This window comes from Leguminivora glycinivorella, chromosome 18, assembly GCF_023078275.1.
Source record: "Leguminivora glycinivorella isolate SPB_JAAS2020 chromosome 18, LegGlyc_1.1, whole genome shotgun sequence".
NCBI classification, from domain to species: domain Eukaryota; kingdom Metazoa; phylum Arthropoda; class Insecta; order Lepidoptera; family Tortricidae; genus Leguminivora; species Leguminivora glycinivorella.
This window is the reverse complement of record NC_062988.1, coordinates 14955472-14971549: the sequence shown is the minus strand read 5'-3', so window position 1 is coordinate 14971549 and position 16078 is coordinate 14955472. Positions and strand designations below refer to the sequence as shown.

At 38.8% G+C, this 16078-nt stretch overlaps 1 protein-coding gene across 1 annotated transcript in view; it reads right to left on the bottom strand.

The window, feature by feature from the left end:
- Window positions 1-16078, bottom strand: part of LOC125236188 — a 97630-nt gene that overhangs the window by 40752 nt on the left and 40800 nt on the right. The window lies entirely within an intron of this gene.

Below are 16078 nucleotides of genomic sequence, written 5' to 3'. Positions count from 1 at the left end.
TTTAGCCCATTGGTTGACTGGTAGAGAATGCCTTGAGGCATTAAGTCCGCCATTTGTACCTTATTTTGTTGTGCAATAAAGATTAAATAAATAAATAAATAAATAAACACGCAAACACCGAGTAGTCAATAATATTATTATTGGTTAAACTGAGGTAAATTGATGGCGCGTTGATAAATTTAGACTTATTTTATGAAATCACTCGAGCAATTTAATTGGCCATGGTAATTAGCCCACATTATATTACAAATGCAAACTATATTTATCTTTAACAAATTCTTACGCCATTACATTTTAATGTCAAATGATTTTATTTCTTTTTTACTTTGACGTCTCTGACAGTCGCCATTTGAAAAGAATGAAATGAACGAATGATTTTGGGAAAGTAGTCGCCAAACGGTAACAATGTGTGCACGCGTAGTGCACACTTCTGTCACTTCTGTGACCATTTGTGCCTGTTACCAATCGTCCCCATTTGGGTCGCCGCGACTAAACGTCGACCGTACTGCGACCGTAAGCATTGAGACCCGAAGACCTGTGTGTACACAAAATAGGAGGATTTGCGTAGGAACGGCGACCGATTATGGTTATATGGGTTACCGTGGGCCTCTGTCAATATGTGTAAGAATGTCCTATATAATATCTATATAATATTTATTTATTTATTTTAAGTAAAACTATGTTACGATTCTTTCATTGTTTTGGATTCTGTATCAGCTATGTAATCACGTGAAATATTGCTGGTTATAACAATGACACGCTGTACATTAATTACATACACAGACAACACTTATTTGACTTAACTAACATCTGTGCTCATTACACAAATAATTGCCCGATAGTATATTTGACGTCATAATATGTTTGATGGCGATAAATATCGGTCTAATATATATTATTTCAGCAATTCCCGTTAAGTTTGTACATTTGGATCACGTCTCCGATTTGGATAAAAATTTGTAGGATGATAGAGTCCATGATGCTATATATTTCTACTAAGGATCAAGTCAATATTTTTTGGGCGGCCTTGATGTTCGTTACCTCTCGATGGCCGCGTAGGTAAGCTGAAGACCCGGGTTCGATTACCGGCTCAGATTCCAGTGGACTTGGACGGTTTTGTCTTTACTGTATGATATCTATTTGAGTATGTTGTCATTATTTTAGTTCAAATAAAGTTGTATACTCGTAGATATACAGTCATGAAAACAATCAGGTCCATTTTCCGTTGTAAAATCCATACCAACCAATTTCCTGCCGCATTGCAGGTAGCGCAATAGAAAACTGATACGATCTGTTTTCTTTAGTTTCTAGCGTGTTTCCTTCGTATACCTTTTTGTTTATTTTAAAATATAAAATTGCTTTGTAGAAAATATGGTTATTGTTTATGAAAGCACCTTATTGGATTTGTGAACTCGCATGCACCTGTTTCACCACATACAGGGTGGGTTCGACGACCGGTCTGGCTGTCGGTAGTGACCCTGCCTGCTAAGCCGCGGTCCTGGGGTTCGAATCATATATATATATATATAACAAAGGCGAAGAATAACTATAGGGCTATTTAGTTATACTGATCAGCATTTGTTCAGTGACTTTTAAAAATTTTGTTTTTTAAGTTTTTCATACAAAATAAATGTTTTCTATGTATACACATTGTTGTTGTAATTGACGTTGTCTGTCACACTTTAGACTTATACAGAATTCTAATACAGGTACCTCTTAATTTTCATGGTGATTAAAAATCTAAAAAAAAGTTATTCGTAAAAGTCGCCGAACAATTTGATACAGTATAAGGAGAATATGCTCTTAAATGGATCACCAGCATAATAATGTTACACCTCATGTATAAGTATGTATTTATCTATTTAAGTATGTATATCGTCGCTTAGCACCCATAGTACAAGCTTTGCTTAGTCCGGGGCTAAGTTGTTCTAATCTGTGTAAGGTGTCCCCAATATGGCCGTAATAAGGGGCCGTTCAAACTTTTCATAATGACTTTTAAGGTCCTAATGAACAACTTTTAACATAGGACCAATGTTGCATTCGCGAAAAAAAAATTTGGCTCTTCCATAGAAATATTCATGACAGTCGAAATCTATGAAACAGCCAATTGTTTTTCGCGAATGGTCATTTTTATTTCACCGTGTATAAATATTAGGTATACACGTGTAGTTTGTTTCCTTTAATATATCACGGTTCTTTATTCTTTACATCAAATGCATTTATTATATAGTATATTACGCTACGAGTGCGGAAAAGATGGAACGAAACGAGGGGCTATAAATTAAAACACGACCAAAGGTATTAAATCGACACGAGTCGTCTTCGCACGTGTATCGTAGGTACGACGCTTTTCAGTACATATGGCCCTTTGAAGTTTCGATATACTCGTAGCACATAATGAACCACTATTCGAACTGTTCAAGTGACAAAATGCTCTAATTTTCCAAAACGGGTAGGTGGGTCACATGAAACTACCCTCAATGGTTAAAAGAATATGTTTTTTTTATAATGCAGTGACGTAGTAACTAATAAGTCTCCTCGGGTAAAAATTGTAAAATGGTTTACTTGCCCTTGTTGTATAATGCTGACCCGTAATCCGGGGTCAAAAATCTCTGAGTGAATTCCCCTGACGCTTAACCTGGCAGCGTGGACCGCCATACATTTTACACAATAGCACACAGTTAGAGTGTATCTAGGGACGTTTTTGTGGCAAATGACTGTATTTATAGCATTATGTACTGACATATATAGGTAATAATAGAGACACTTTTAAGAGTTCGTAGCTACTTGAAACCTATTTCAAAAGTGTTTCTGTACTGAAATTAATCGACCAAATAATTAAAAAGTATTTACAATTGTACATACTTACATAGATAATACAAATGAACATGATTTACAATGGAATAAATGAATATGAATATTATATTACTTTTTCATACAGCTTTCATGATAATTTAATTTAATACAGTTTCGGTAGAATTATTTTCTAAGTTTCTAAACACTTTGGAAATTGTATTGACATCTTGACTACAATCTTGGTTTTCGTTTTAAGTTTCGATTTACATTCTCTGTACTGTCACAGAATATTAATAAGTTACTGACGTAACAGATCCTTCACTTGCCCGCAAAACGACAAATACCTACGCTTTATTTAACTAATGCTAATACGAGTAAGTTACTACATAGTAGGAATAGTAGGTACGTGTCACGTGACTACACAGGCGGGCGCGTGGTGTCCCTCGGCCACTTCTTCATTCGAAATAATTCGAATGAACAGCTAGCGTCTAGGTACCTACTTAACGCGCGACTGCGAGCGAGTGAGTGAGTGACGAGTGACGAGTGAGTAAGTGAGTGACGGGTGACGTGAGTGACCGTGAGCGTGGTACTGTACAGTCTGTATCAGATAGGTATATCGGAGCGGTCAAGCAAGGTACTAAAAATAGCTGAACGTGCATTTATTGTCAATTATTTGCATGTCATGTTTTGAACTGTATACTGATACCTATAAAAACCTGTTATCATCCTGTACCATACGTATTCTGGTAAATAAAGAAATTCTATTCTATACAAATACAACATGTTTTTATAAGTACTTAACTATTTAATACTAAGTTCATCCTGTAGGTACCATACGTATTCTGGTAAATAAAGAAATTCTATTCTATTCTGTTTTTATTACTTAACTCTATTCTCCTGTAGGTACCATACGTATTCTGGTAAATAAAGAAATTCAACAAATGTTTTTATAAATACTTAACTATTCAATACTAAGTTCATCCTGTTGCATCAAACCGTCTGTCACCGTTAAAGCGTTCTGTTAAATTTTATTGTGCGGGAAGTTCCATTCATCTGCTATTCTATAGTCAAATACAACATGTTTTTGATACTTAACTGGCCTAAGTGTAAATTAAGTTATTGAGTGTAAATTATAAGTTTGGTTTCTATTCTATTGGCAAGGCAATAAAGCGTGTTTAGATATTTTTGCACGCCTCTGCCGCTCAGATATACATATCTGAGGGCGAAATTACTTAATGTTTTGAAGGGTAAGTGTCTGAATCTGTTTGCTTGTCCGTCTTTCACGGCAAAACGGAGCGACGAATTGATGTGATTTTTGAAGTGGATAAAGTTGAAAGCATCGAATGACATAGACTACTTTTTGTCTCTTTTCAACACCCCACTTTCCTAAACTACATTGCACGTAGAACCGATGGCCGTTGGGGCGGAAAGGTTCTCGAGTGGCGACCGCGTACCGGAAGGCGAAGTGTGGGTAGGCCCCTAACAAGGTGGACTGATGACCTGGTGAAGGTCGCAGGAGTCCGCTGGATGCGGGTGGCGCAGGACAGGTCATTGTGGCAATCTTTGGGGGAGGCCTATGTCCAGCAGTGGACGTCTTTCGGCTGATATGATGATGATGACTTTCCTAAAATGGGGGGGGGGGGTTTGTATGGAGCATCCCGCATTTTTAGAATTTAACTCGAGCAAATTTTATCCGAACTGGTGGGGAAATGCGAGAAATAGGGTCGAGTGGAGAAAGAGAGGGGAGGCCTTTGCCCAACAATGGGGCACTAATGCAGGCTATTAAAAAAAACGCGAGTGAAGCCGAGGGCAAAAGCTAGTTTTATATGTATACTAGCTTTTGCCCGCGACTTCGCTCGCGTTAGAAAGAGACAAAAAGTAGCCTATGTCACTCTCCATCCCTTCAACTATCTCCACTTAAAAAATCCCGACAATTCGTCGCTCCGTTTTGCCGTGAAGGACGGACAAACAAACAGACACACACACTTTCCCATTTTTAATATTAGTATGGATTATACTTTGCAATATCAAAGAGTTACATTGTCAAAAACCAGTTTGCTCAACTTATCGGGTTTGACCACAAACCCCTCGATATAGGTACATGGCAAACGGCATGCATATTTTAGCAATATATAACAATGATTTAATAGGGATTAATCGGTAGGGTTGACACTTCTAAATACCACTGCCCTCTTATCCGGACGGCTATCGATTTGTAGCGCCCTAGGGACTACTGACCTCTAAGTAATGTTTCAGGGTCAACAGTATAAGACTGTTTTTACCACAGATGGGCATTTTTCAGAGCGTTAATATTTTTTTATTTTTTTATTTCGGTGGCAGCATTTTTACGTGATTCCAGTGAAAGTCACATGAAATTTTGTCAATTTAAATAGAAGTCGCGATTTCTACCAGAAACAAAGAAAACTCATGCTACGCATACGGGGTTCGGGTAATAATGCTGCCACCGAAATCAAAAAAGTTGAAACGCTCTGAGAAATGCCCAGATATAGGAAGGAAGGCGATCGGACATGTCGCGTGATTTGTATCGAATACACCGTTGCAAGTTCTTAAGGGTGCTTTAAAAAAAAAAAGTCAAAATAATGTAAAATTGATTGTTTTAGTCGGTGAAATACTACACTTTCTGTTATCCAATAGATTTATTTAATTCAAGTTTCAGTTAGAGCATCTTATTATCTTAATTTCTATAAGATTGGATTTTTGAAAACTAACTCACTAAATTAATTATGAATTTTTCTCTAATGCACGTTTAGAAAAACTCACGTATAGAACTGAATTAGTCGATCTTATTTCTAAAATTTGGACGATTTTGAATACTAAAACAGGTAAATTTATAATTCGTACATCCTGTACTACAATCTTCTCAGACGTGAGACGAGCATAAGACGAATTCAATTTTTTTTAGAAATTACCTAAAATTAAGTGACAATTTCTTTGAAAATCTATATCACATCGAAGTAATTTTTGTACTTAATTAATCTGCAAACTTTATATTATAATTTTTTTGAAAACGAGCCTTCACCGGTACAATTATTACCACTTTTGGACATTTTCTCATATTTTGTAAGACCAAGTAGAAAAAGTCCTATAATGTGATATATATTTGTAAACTACTCGCAAAGCCCTTTAATTTGATACCACACATGGTACGATCAAGCACTCGGTTGCGATTTCACTGTTTTTCACACGAAAGACCTCTTAAACCCACACACTTGTAGATGGACGTTCCTATTGGGCTGCTTCACAATACATACTCACCATTTCCATGTCTGTGTACCTACACGCGAACGACCTGCCAGTCGTGTCATCACGAATACACACAGCGACAACTGTATGCTCAATGAGCTAACACTTGCGACACGTCCGCTCTCTAGTAAATCATTAAATGCTCTTAGGTTTTTGTACACTATATACAGGGTGTTTATTTAGTACTTGCAATCATTTATAGGTCATATGTACAGCGACTACTGAGCAATTTTTTACTTAAACCCCGAACCCAAAATTGCGAAAATTGTCTGACCTTGATATTTTCTATAGATCCATTTATTTTCATTTCCTATAAGTTGACAAATTTGTCATCAGTTCACGTTCATCACGTTTTGAATATGCCAAAATTCGAAGTAAGTATCTTAGTACTCGTATCTACATTGTGTCCCAAAATGATTCCACGAACCAACGGGTTCCTAGGTAGGTACTTTAGTTAAGTACCTAACCATAAATATTATGACCGAAAATACTACTATTACGATAAACAACGACCAAATAGTAAATACCAATGAATATTAATCACATATTTCATAAACGTAACGCGGCTGCTATGCATTTAATGATAATTCTGGTAGATATGCAATAAACGCTAGAGTTCATAGATATCTCTACATGCCAAAAGTATATAAACACGGTGTTGCCACGTGTCTGGGGGTCGAGGGTCTTGGGCAGGTATAGAAGAGAAAAACGATGCTGGTCAGGTCTATTTCAAAAGTGAACGTACTTATTCTAGTTACACAGTTTTAAGGGATGAGCATGACGTTATTACCACCACCTATCGGCGGTATTGAAAACTACATAACTCTCTAAATTACCTATATCGACTGGGAACATGCGGTCCTCGAGGTAGGCCATCTAGGATTCGGAATAGTATGTAAAAGCAATCATAGATGGCGCTGTCAACAGATGACAATTTGACACACGGTTCTAACACAATGACAATAAGGTCGCGTATACATTTATTTGGAATGTTGATTTGTGAAGATGACTGTCTGTGAACCCGACTAAACGACAGTCGAGCACTCATAAACAGAAACTACCTACAGTAATAATAAAGTGGTGACTATGGAGCTTATAAAAAGGTTGCTTTAAGAAGTTAAAATAACAAAAAATCCTCCTTGCGTTATACCGGCATTTGCCACGGCTCATGAGAGCCTGGGGTCCGCATCATCATTATCAGCCTATCCTCGTCCACTGCTGGACATAGGCCTCTTCTAATGCACGCCACTGCTCCCGATCTTCAGCTAATCTCATCCAGCCAACACCAGCCAACTTGCGGATGTCGTCACTCCATCTTGTCACAGGGCGTCCTGCACCACGTTTACCGAGTCGCGGTCTCCACTCAAGAACCTTTCGGCTCCACCGACCGTCTGTCCTGCGACTAACGTGACCAGCCCACTGCCACTTCAATTTGCTAATCCGGTGAGCTATGTCGGTAACTTTGGTTCTGTGACGGATCACATCATTTCTGATGTGATCCCTCAGAGATACCCCGAGCATAGCCCTCTCCATAGCTCGTTGAGCGACTTTGAATTGGTGGACCAATCCAGCCGTGAGTGCCCACGTCTCGGCACCGTAGGTCATTACAGGTAGGACACACTGGTCGAAGACCTTCGACTTGAGACATTGTGGGATGGGTGACGAGAAGACTCCGCGAAGCTTATGGAATGCTGCCCAGCCCAGCCGAATTCTTCTGTTGGCTTCTCTCTCGAAGCTGTTCTTACCTAGTTGGAGAGTTTGCCCTAGGTAGACATACTCTAGAACAACCTCGAGCGAGATTCCATCAACTGCGATCGGTCCCGGATCAGCGTACTCGTTAAACATAACCTTGGTTTTATCTAAGTTCATCCTAAGACCGATACGCTGCGAAGACCCAGCTAGACTTTGCACCATTTCCTGTAAATCTTGCCGGGTTTTAGCCAGGATGACGATATCATCAGCAAATCGCAAATGTGAGATGTACTCGCCATTCACATTTATGCCACGTCTCGCCCAGTCTAGCATTCTGAACATATCCTCCAACGCGGCAGAGAACAACTTTGGGGATAGAACATCCCCTTGTCTCACCCCACGGCGCAGAAGGATTGGCTCAGTCTGTCCATTCTGGATTACGACGGACATAGTGGCAGCATTATATAGAGATCTCAGCACTTCGATATATCGATAGTCAACCTGGCACCTCAGCAAAGACTCGAGGACAGACCAGATCTCGACGGAGTCAAAAGCCTTCTCATAGTCCACAAACGCCATGCATAGGGGCTGATTATACTCATTTGACTTCTGTATAACTTGCCTTACTGTATGAATGTGGTCTATGGTGCTATAGCCCCTCCGAAAACCAGCCTGCTCCACTGGTTGAGCTTCGTCAAGTCTTCGTGTAAGACGATTCGAGACGACCCTTGAAAAAAGCTTATAGACATGACTCAGGAGCGAGATTGGTCGGTAGTTCTTCAATAAAGTCTTATCACCTTTCTTGAAGAACAATACCACCAAGCTCCCGTGCCATGCCTTTGGAGTTCTCCCAGAGAAAAGGACTGAGTTAAATATACGCTGAAGCTCCTTCAACACCGGCTTACCGGCAGCTTTCAGCAGCTCCGTCGTAATTCCGTCCGCCCCTGGGGCTTTTCCATTTTTAAGTTGTCCAAGCGCCGTCTCGATTTCGTCTAGGCTGATGTCAGGGAGATCCTCCGTCGCATGACGGGACAAAGTGGCTCTAGGATCCTTTTCGTCCGGCATAGGGTGTGGTGATTGCGACGTATACAATTGGCTGTAGAAATTTTGAACCTCCGAAAGAACCTCCGGCTTAGAAGCGACGACCTCTCCGTTTGATTTGGTCAACTTCGTCAGATGGCTTCTGCCAAGCTGTTGGACGAAAATTTTGGACCCCCGATTCTGCTCAATTGCCCTCTCAATTGAGAGTGTATTGGCGCGTCGGAGGTCGCGTCTTATCAGCTTGGAGATGGTCTTATTGAGAGCCCGCTCTTCTGATGGATTGACAGTCGGATCATTGCGTCGCTTATTCATGTACTCCAGAGTCTCTTTCGAAAGCTTAGACTCCTTGCCTGTACGTCGCAATTTGCACAATTTAGTACCCTCGTCCCGAAGGATTTCTACCACTTCATCGAGTTCCCTGTCGATGTCAACGTCGATTGTGGTTTCTAAGGCAGCATATCGATTTTCCAGTTTTAACTGGAATGTCTCGGAGCCAACAACTGACTGGAGCAGATTTGGCCGGAGCGTGGACTTCATCAAGCGGGTCCGTTCCAGCTTAAAATCAATATTCAGAGTGCCTCTTAGAAGTCGATGATCACTTCCGGTTTTAAACCTGTTGATCACTGAGACATCTCTGAATATACGCTTTTTGTCCGATATGATGAAATCGATCTCATTTTTTGTCACTTTATCCGGGCTTTGCCACGTCCATTTCCGTTGGGGCTGTTTCTTGAAGAACGAGTTCATCAAGAAAAGCCCCTCCGTTCTAGGAAATTTACGAGCATTTGCCCCCTGTGATTTCTACTCCCGTAGCCATATGATCCTAACACCGATTCGCTGCCAGACTGTACTCCTACTTTGGCGTTTAAGTCCCCCATGACAACGTTGAAGTGAGCCTTGGTGGTGGTGTGTAAGGCTTTTGAGATGTCCTCATACATTTCTTCGACAATCTTATCCGAGTATGTCGACGTTGGTGCGTACACTTGAATAACCTTCAAGCTATACCTATTGGTTAGTTTAATAACAATATACGCAACCCTCGCCGACACACTCGATATCTCAACAACGTTGTCAGTGAGAACCTTATTGACGAGGAACCCGACTCCACCCTGCGACGGATTATCCCCCTGTCTGAAGTACATAAGATGGCCTGATTCTAGGGTCATAGTATGAGACCCCTTACACCTTACACCCCCCAAATAAGAAATAATAATACACAATACGAACGCTACATTATAAGTTAATTGGAATTAATCCCCGTTTCCTCACGATGTTTTTCTTCACCGAATAGTGACGGGAAGATATCAAATGCCACAAAATAAGAAAGAATAATACACAATACGAACGCTACATTATAAGTTAATGTGTGTGATTTGGTAAACAAACGATTATGCAAACGTCGCGAACTATTGCCTGAACACAAGATGGCGTGTGTGGTTAACAAAATGGCCGCCCCCTAATAAATAACCGAGGCGTGCGTTCGACATCGTTTTACAATATAACAACGCCTAAATAATGGTATGTAGACGTATGTTATTGACAATTATGTAATAAAGTTCTAAATTGACGGAAGAAAATGTAGTCTGAACTAAGTACTTACTAGACGTTTATAACGTAAGCTCACGGCAAATATAAGTAATGTAATTTATATAGTTCTAGTAAGCAACCGTTTCTTTTACCTTTTAATAAATTCCATTTTCCCTGACACTTATGCTATGGAGTGTCAGACTCAGGGTTAGTGGGCTGTCATCTGTCAAATTTCATGTAAAATGGTGGGTTAACCCATTGACCCACCATTTTCGTTGGGGCAAGTGGCCCTTAGACATGAAAATTCTATCCATACTAATATTATAAATGGGAAAGTGTGTGTGTCTGTTCGTTTGTCCGTCTTTCACGGCAAAACGGAGCGACGAATTGACTTGTTTTTTTAAGTGAAGATAGTTGAATGGATGGGAAGTGACATAGGCTACTTTTTGTTTCTTTCTAACGCGAGCGAAGCCGCGGGCAAAAACTAGTACTTAATAAATACGTAACTTTGAAAATTTCTTACAAAACAAATATTTCATCTTAATTGTCAAAATAAAAATCAACCCGTTACTCAATAGATCTACAATGTATTTTTCTCAAACATGGTATGAAATATTGATGTTATGTGCCTTATAATTGGCAGCGAAGTATGACGTTGCAGGTGCGGCTAGGACGATTGATAGATAATGGAATTTCATACAAACCTTGCAGGCCAAGGCCGGCAAAGTCCTCTTTTTTAATTTCCAAACACAGATAATTGTGACATAACATCCAGGTATTTAGCCAATTAAAAAAAAAACTATAAGGGGCTTTATAGACGTGCCGACTGCAACTGGTACGGGCCCTAGACAATATTTGATTTTGGGTGCGTTTTCATACAAAAAAAAAATTTTTTCGTTTTTTTTTTTTGAATTTTTTTTTAACTTTTTGTTTTTTTTATAAGCGTATACGGGGTGTCAAAGCGGAACGAAAATTCGATTATTTTTGCGCTACGACGCACCGTTTAGGAGATACAGCCATCCAACTACTATTTTCAGTAGACTTTATTTATTTCATACCATGTTTGAGAAAAGCACTATATACCTCGGCGGGAAATGGGGTTGCCCATCTCACACCTATCCGGTCTAGCTTCGCTCGGCCGTCTATATGTCTTCGGCCGGCAACCCTTTGTCCCGGCCTCTGTAGTAATGTACTATTGGTGATACCAATCTGTATATCAATAATACACTCTTTGAAGTAAGTTTAATATTTACAAAATATCCAAACAAAGTAAAAACACAATTCAAAATAAATTATTAATGACAGAAACATTCACGGCAGAGGAAAAATAAAACGGTCTTACATTTCATGAATAGCAAAACACGCCTGACGCTATATCAAAGTGATCCATAAATATATAAGCGTTTGATATCTCTGCGAATAATTTGACATTGATGGAGGGCAGCTTGGTTGCGACTTGCGAGCCAAAGTGACTTATTATAATTTTGTATGTTGGTTATCATATACAAGATATCATTTTTATAACTGGCAATCACAGATCTATCATTTCGATTACGCTTAAAGACTGCTGAAGTGTGCTAAAGAGATACGTGACAGCTCACGTATATGATGAATTGATGATCCTATGAGTGCAAAAGAGGCAGACTACAAATGAAAAAACGTAAACATTTTTGACGACAGACAGACCTACCCAATTTAAGTTGACGGATTAATCGGGCTTTTCATTTTCAGTACAAAAAGTTGTATTTAGATTTAGAGGGTACGGTGGGTGATTTTCGTTTCGACTAAATAGTTAGAAATGCAAAGATCACGTAATCATAAATATAATTTCTGTTTTGGTCTCTTTTTTGATATTAGACAGTTCTTCTTTGTCATTGTACTTCTATGCTAGCAATACATAATTATTTAAGATATTGGCACAGAAACCCAAAAGTGTAACTTTATTTTAGGCAACATTCTCCTAATAAGTTATGGACATCAAGCGCACGATGCATCAGAACATTGCCCTAGCAACTTGTCCCAGGCATGAGGTCACTGTTCTGTGGTGTGGAGTTTAACCTAGGTGAAATTTTGCGAAATATATTTGATTGAATTATATTTTTTACATGGCCAGCCCATCATAGACAAATATTGCCAGTTATGAAAATGACATCCTGTAGATAAACCGTTGTATAAGTATATAAGTACCCACGAATATTCTTGGCCTTACCGTGGGGCTCTGTCAATCTGTGTGAATGTCAACTCTCTCAAGTTCTGGTAATATTTGTCTAATCTTCTTTTTAATTCTATCTAGTAGGAACTTCTGTGGTAATTGATATTTTTGATTGATAGAAATAAACATAAGTTTGCTTGATTTCCTAAAATATTTAAGTAGGAGATAAAACTTAGGATGTTCAGAATTGAAACATAATACGCTTTAAATGTTAAATCTCTACTAAGAAAGGATTTACGGAAATTCAATGCCTGAAGGGTTGGAAATTTGATTAAAAGTTTTAACAATTTCTAGACAGATGTTTATTTGCAACAGTGCTTAAGAAGCCGCCAATTGAAAAAACAAATTTTGATATTTCAAACTTCAAGAGGGTTTCTCAAAGTAGATTGACTGTTGTCATAAAAAAATATTGGGGAATTTGCATAACTGAACCTATATTTTAAATTTATTTTGACAAACATATTAAACAGAACGACAGCTTGGAGATGGAAGAAGAAAAAGGAGCCGGCCATTAGCACGTTGGAAGGACGACCTGGCAGGCAATCATGGTCGCGTGATAAATGATAAAACATCTGACCGTCCCTATCGCACTTACAAGTAATGCGATAGGGACGGTCAGATGTTTTATCATTTATGTTAGGCTGGTTAAGGTAGCGGGGATCAACTGGATATGGGTAGCCCAAGACCGCCTCAAATGGAGCCAGCTGGAAGAGACTAAACAGAACTTAACAATATTAGTCTAAAAATGATTGTTTATAGGTTCTATGCCCTTAATGTAGTGACGAGTTTTTTTTTTAGTTTATTCAGAAACCAAACAGTCACATAAATACATTATATATTGGCAATACAAAAATGTACTGCAAAAAAAGAAAACAGTAACAAAAGACCTGGAGGTTCATAATTGTATACTAAATAATGTTCACTTAATGAATATAAGAAAACAACATAACGTAACGTAATACAAGAAATACAAGAAAATTAAACTGCATACAACATAACATAACAACCTAACGTAATTATGTTTTTAAAACAAGTTACGTTTAACAATATTTTTTACATAGCCAACGAATTTTGGAAACAATCAACATCAAAAAGGTGTTTATTATAGTAGCTAGGAGCTCGTCTGAAAAAAGTATGTCTAGAATAGTTATTTACACAAAAACTGATGTGAAACAGCGGTCGAGGGCGCAAGGGCTGACGCGGACAACTAAAAATAACTCGACTTAGCAGATTAGGCCAATTAATACAGGTAGTATTAATTGGCCTAATCTGCTAAGTCGTGTTATTTTTAGTTGTCTTACGTATGTAAGAAGTTTGAATAAAAACATGACATCTAAATAAATTCTACGGTCAGAAAGGGTTAAGGGCTACGGTTAAAAATATCACCACCCCCTTTCTTCCTGTGGGTGTCGTAGAAGTCGACTGTGGGATATGGGTTAAATTGTAACGTAGGCGAGAGGCTGGCAACCTGTCACTGCAATGTCACAGATTTGTTTTCTTTCAGCCCCTTATTTGCCAAGAGTGGTACTGAAACTAAAGTGGTTTCATTTGCTCTGCCTTATGGGATACAGGCGTGATTGTATGTATGTATGTAGATTCTATAGTTTCTATCCAAGTACCACTTATCTATATTAGTACTTTGACAAATGGAATTACTAACATTAATAATAACTTGGTACTTAGCGCATTAGTTCAATCCAAACTCGATTATCGAAACTTTATGATTGATGATATTAATTTCGTATGAGTCGATAAATCAAAAATCGAGGTTGAAGGTTATAGCCAACTTCGTTATTCGACTATTTAGAATCGAATAGTCTATCGGGAGCATATTACATATACAATCAAACTTGGGCTTTTTTTAATTATAAATGGGCTTACTCTTGGCCACAGACTAGCCAAAGGCAAAGACGTGGCCGATGATGGAGTTAGCTCGCCCAAAAGACTTAAAATGTACTTAAATTACAAAACTATGTGTAGCCAAGACGCTAATCCTTTGCGTCGTAGCGAAAGATAAGTAGTATCTGAGTGTAGAAAAACTAAAATGAGAGAGTGATTACCGATTCATTCTATAGTGCAAACGAGTGGATATACTGTGTACAGTCAACAAATTGGAACCTTAGGCCATTCTACAACCATGTCAAAATGACAAGTCGTAAGATATTTCTTACAATCTGATTTATAACCTCACTGTGACATATTTTTATATTAAAGGAAAAAATGGAAAAATTTACGCTTCCGGCGGGACTTCAACCCGCATCTTTTGCAATCCGTGCAATGCTCTTAACCAATTGAGCTACGGAAGCCGCGCCGGACGTCGCAAATCCTTCCATGCCTTTCCTTATGTACACACGTCTTGGGGTGACGTCTAGCGCCATCTACCGACAGACTATTACATCTTGTACATACTTCTACAGTGTTTCTATCACTGTGACATACTTCTACAGTGGCCTAGGGTTCCAATTGGTTGACTGTATATTACTTGGCTGGTAGTCCTAAAATCTGTGGGCCTAGTGAAAAAGGGTATAACTCAAATTGACTCGGTGAAAAAGGTCACAAGTCCGAGATGGGACTTGTGCCCTTTTTCACCGAGTCAATTTGAATTATACCCTTTTTCACTAGGCCCACAGAAATGTACCTTTCTCCAGGAACTTCCCGCCTCGCACACCTAAATTGTGGAATGAACTGTCCTGTAACGACCTTCAAACCTCATTCTAAAGGCCGGCAACGCATCTCCAATCCTTCTAGGTGTCCATGGGTGGCAGTGATCGCTTACCATCAGGCGACCTGAAGGCTCCTTTGCCTCCAATCATAAAAAATCATAATCGCGTTTAGGTTAAGTATAATATTTAATATTTTTAAATTAAAGGAAAAATGGAAAATTCACACCTCCGGCAGGCCTCGAACCTGCGACCTCTGGCCTTGCTTTTTCCATTTTTCCTTTAATTTAAAAATATGTAATATCGCTCGCAGACGTTTCTGCATGATAAAAAACAAATTTTGTAATATTTAAAAAGTGAATTAGTTAGTTAGTTTAATATTTATATTTTTTTAGGGTATTTGTAATTTGTGTAGTGTGTGTATTAAACTCACTCTTATTAGTTTAGTCAGTCTTATTCATAAAACCCCTAAAATGATTAACAGAAAATGATGAAAGTGATGAATAATATCGCATGTTCTCGCAACATCTCGGATTTTTATCGAGGCTCATGAAGTCTGCTTCCGCCATAAATGGGGTTGGCGGGACTCTGCGCTCTGCGAGTGTGGTGAAGAGGCTCAAACCATTGAGCACATTATACAGCGCCCTCTGCATGCTTTCCCAGGCCCTCCGGAAAACCTGTTTAAATTAACACCTGACGCAATCTCGTGGCTTGGGACCCTGAATGTGGGCTTATAATTCTAGCTACATATTGTTTGAAAGTTTATGTAAATGCGCCATACGAATAAATAAATAAATGAAGTCTGGGGTCTGCTTGGCAACTATTCCTAGATATTGGCGTAGCGACTAATTTTATTGAATTTCTTTCTGCTCTTAAACCCAGAAGG